We start from the raw sequence: 4,475 nt of genomic DNA, 5'->3' as shown, positions 1-4,475 counted from the left end.
AACATGTATCTGGAAAACTTTTAGTGTTTTATTGATTCATCATTTAATTTTTGTCAACTTATTCATTTTTGTAGTATGTATGTACATTTAGACACACAACATATACATGTATGAAATATGCAACATCTGTGTCATAATGTAAGAAAATTATGCAATGGTTAAATATAAACAAATAAGAACACACCCATACAATATAGTGAGATTCCGTGAATTATTTGTAGCGTTACACCCATCAATGTTTTCAAAAGTGAAAAATCCAAAGAAAATATGTAACAGCTTTGACAATGTCTCCTTTGTGTTAATGTGAATATGTATTGCCGACACCTGAAGACCAGATGTGAATTATATTTTTGTGGTGCCTCTGTCACCCGTACAAAGCTTGTTTGTCACCCTGGTAGGTGGAGCTTGTTGAAGTTCCCTTTCTGTCAATTACAGAAGTTATCAATATGTGTAGGTGTGTTCTTTGTGGGATAGTCACAGCAGTTACAGTTATGGTTAAAGACAAACTACGACGAGAAGTATTGAAAGTAGGCTATTCCATTACCAAAAATGTATAAAGAATGTTGGTCAGCAGGGGCAGAGTATTGCCCATTGCTCTTTCATTAAAGAAGTTATCAGTAGGTGTTTTCAGGATAGTCACACTCTATCCAAGACACAATCCATTACAGCCCTTTACTGTAGTTGTAGTAGGTGGAGATGAAGTTGTGGTAGGGGGAGTTACATCATAGTCACAGCAGCTGCATTGTTGGTCAAAGACCAGATTATTTTGGCACTTTTGGAGGTAGGTTCTTCCATCCCAACAATTGTAAAAAGAATGTGGATCAGCAGGGTAGGTGTATTGCCCATTGCTCTTTACATTACAAAAGTTATCAAGAGGTGTTGGAGTTGGAGTTTTAGTAGGTGGAGTTGTAGTTGCAGTAGGGGGAGTTGAGGTTGTGGTAGGTGGAGACACAGTATAGTCACAGCAGCTGCATTGTTGGTTAAAGACCAGATTATTTTGGCACTTTTGGAGGTAGGTTCCTCCATCCCAACAATTGTAAAAAGAATGTGGGTCAGCAGGGTTGGTGTATTGCCCATTGCTCTTTCCATCACAGAAGTTTGGAGGCACTGCAGCTGTATTCGTGAGGCCAGGATATCCTGAAGGAATCAGATCAGAGTCAAATTGTGTTAACTGTTCTTTGACCCTGTTTGATCATAAATTCATATCCCTGCTGACATTTCTAAACACAAAGAGCATACATTTTCAATCTGCAAAATAAGATGTAACAAACTCAATAAGAGGCAGTCCCTCCAGGGTGTTGCGATCGTGCCAATTCACACAAATTCAACCAATCACCGTGACTTTGGTGTAACACACAATTTTGACCAATCACCGCAACCCTTGGGCAAATTCGACCATTAACCGGATTTTACGGCGACTTCACCCGATCCCAGCAGTCCCACCTGCTAGATATTGGATCCGTATTTGACTCTGAGAGCCAATGACCAGGCGGCAGTGAGAACGGGTTGATGTCACATGTACTTGATGTGCAAATTCATTTCCTTGCTTCTACTATGAAGATGAGATGTGTTTAACTTGTTTACCAATAGAACGTACAGCGAAAGACGGTTTAAAAGATTCCAGACCATCCTGCACACCTGTAAATGTTTTAATGTTAATGTACGCTGTAATGATTTTTCAGTATAAAGTCACTGAAAGCAGTTACTGTTCCAATCCTGTTGGCTCTCTGCAGCGGGGGCACACACACAAACACACACGGTGGATGCTGGACTAGATAAACCAGAGATGAGACGTAGTACAGGATGAACATGTTGAAGACTATGCACGTTATTGTAAGTGCAATGATAAGTTAAAGTCCAATAAGTCCTTTATCAAACCGTATAAATGTGTCCCAGCCCAGGATAGGAAACTAGCTAACAATGGAAAGATCAACAAGCCACTGACAGACATGTTCAAATTTGATTCATTCCATAAAGTATTATTTTTTCTTAAATCCACCAGCCATTTATATATTATATCAACATTTGCAGCACCCTGAGCCTTTTTGATAAGGTTCCTAGAAAAACTACAGCCTACAAACAAGTTTACTTTTTTTTTAAAGAACTATAAAAAAAAGCCACTGGAACTATTATTGCAATTTTACAATATCTCTCGCAACATCAGGCATTTTGGGCCACAACAGTTTGAAAAAAAGGCCGTGAAATCCTGGAGGGACTGTAAAGTTGTTTCACTAATATGAATGACATTAAATTAAATTCATACTAAGAACAACCACCCCATGACAGGATAAGATATGAAGTTTTGAATTTTGGTTACCAAGAAGCAGAAGATTTACCAGGAGGCTGAAAAATGAGTTGCCCTGTTTACATAACTGACTACCTTCATTTATCTGCAAGTGCTATTAATTATGTTTAAAGCATGTGTTGAACTTACCCAAGCTGGCGATGATCAAACAGAGACCTTCAAAGTGACAAACTGGTTATTATTTGGTTAAAAAATTGGTAAACAAAACCAAAACTATCTGAATGGCTAGATACCACTGGAGGTAAGTGAGAACATATGCATTATAATAACTTGTCCAGTGTGCCTTACCTGCAGTTAGAGTGAGTTTGCACATGTTGCCACTATGTAGATAAGCAGAAATAAAATGAATTTTATTAACATGCAGCTGAAAAATATCAATATGAATTGTTTAAGTTAATTAATGAACATTATTATTAACAAAACTGTTGCCACACGAATTGCATTTCACGTTGGAAAACTGCACATCTTTCCTGTTCATAATGGTCTTAGAAAGTAGGTCAGTTTCATATTCTGTGGTGTGTCTATCAGAGCCACTTAGCTCTTAGCAGAGTTTGTAGGTTTACTTAGATTGGAACTCTTATTTTCATACACGTTACATACACAGCTGATGTGGTTTTGCCTTTAAGACGTAGGTAGGAATAACTGCAACTTAAATAATCAATGTTGTCCGAGATAAACACTTAAGTTCTTCATACCACAAGCTTTTGGCAGATTATTTGTTTTGTAAAAGAAATGTTTCATAGCAGGATAGTTATTAGTCAGCACAGATTAACGTTCTGCTTTACCCGAATCAATTTTAAAGTTAAGTCATAATATCGGCATGAAAACGCAACTGTACCATCAAATAGTCAGACCCAGGCTGCTGCTTGAGAAACTATACTATTTTACAGCACCAATGATATTTTCACTTACCTTGATCAGGACGGTGGGTAAAGATTCAATCAGTGATTAAACAGCACCTGTAATCATAAAAGAACACAACCAAAACTCTAAATACACAAATATAATTAAAACAAAAAGAAATGAGTGATCAGAATTTAGATCAAATATGAACTAAAACAATAGCAAAGGTATAGGGAGCAGAAAGGACATGGTGCTCAGATCAGGAGGGATTAGACTGAACAGGTTGGTGATTGTATGATTATGATCAATCAAGTTTGATTAATATTTCCCTGCATCACGCAAAAAAACTATTTGATGACTGAAAATGATCACATGTACTTTATTGGGACCACGAACGATAATAATAATAATAATAATAATAATAACATTAGAAACCTACAACAAAATATAAAGTGAAAGCAGGTAGGATATAACAATATACATAGCAACAACAAAGATATCAAATAAAATGTAGTTTGTCAAAATCAGAGTAAAAAGGATACTTACAAATGCTGTGGTGAAAGAAGCGTATTGTGTCTTATGGATGTCTGGTGGATGTCTGGTGGATGTGTGGCGGAGCAGTTTATATTGGGTAGACATCTGAGGGAGCCTGGAAACATGGTGTGGATAATTACTCCATGTTTCTGTAGTTCTTGGCCAGTTACTAATAGAGTTCCTTCAATCAACAATTACTTTTTAAACAATATCATATGTAGGATCTGGTTAATTACAGTAATCTGACAGCATGTGGCAATTATCAAGGGAGGGGTAACCGCTGCATTGTTGCATGGAACTGTTGTATTATACTCTAACTGTATGTTGGTACATAAGAACAGAGTCACCTCATGCCATGTCCATGTTACAAGGATTTCAAATTTGTAACAGTTTTCATTACACCAAACAGTAAGGGAAAATATAAGGTAACGTGCGGATCTGATATCTGCCGAGGTGAACACAGCCTAACCCGGCTTACTTTCATTAAAACCGCACCTTATTCATACCACACAAACCCTCTATTTGCCTTTAAGTGGGCTTAATAAACATGTTCATAGACAAAACAAAGGCCATAGATATGGGTTTAACGGCATGTGTTACAAATAGATCAACGTTATTTAACTTCGGCCTCAGCCACAGGTATGAGCTGTAGGAGTATCGGCCATACTACTTCTTCATACAAACATATTTAACATGATCATAGACTCCAACACACATTTAAACCCCCATAGACCCCAATGTCCCAGCCGATGAAATGTTCATTCATTTAACTTAAATAGTCCGGATAAAGAAT

General features: G+C 37.2%; 1 long non-coding RNA gene across 1 annotated transcript; it reads right to left on the bottom strand.

Annotated features, from left to right (window-relative positions):
- Positions 1–356: 356 nt before the first annotated feature.
- Positions 357–3,719, bottom strand: LOC117947708. Its single transcript, XR_004657297.1, has 4 exons — positions 3,695–3,719; positions 2,594–2,625; positions 2,435–2,461; positions 357–1,137 (listed from the first exon to the last, which is right to left on the bottom strand). It is a non-coding gene; the product is annotated as an uncharacterized LOC117947708 (long non-coding RNA).
- Positions 3,720–4,475: the final 756 nt, after the last annotated feature.

The sequence above is a fragment of the Etheostoma cragini genome, chromosome 7 (genome assembly GCF_013103735.1).
Source record: "Etheostoma cragini isolate CJK2018 chromosome 7, CSU_Ecrag_1.0, whole genome shotgun sequence".
NCBI classification, from domain to species: Eukaryota; Metazoa; Chordata; class Actinopteri; order Perciformes; family Percidae; genus Etheostoma; species Etheostoma cragini.
This window is presented reverse-complemented; position numbering and strand designations above follow the sequence as displayed.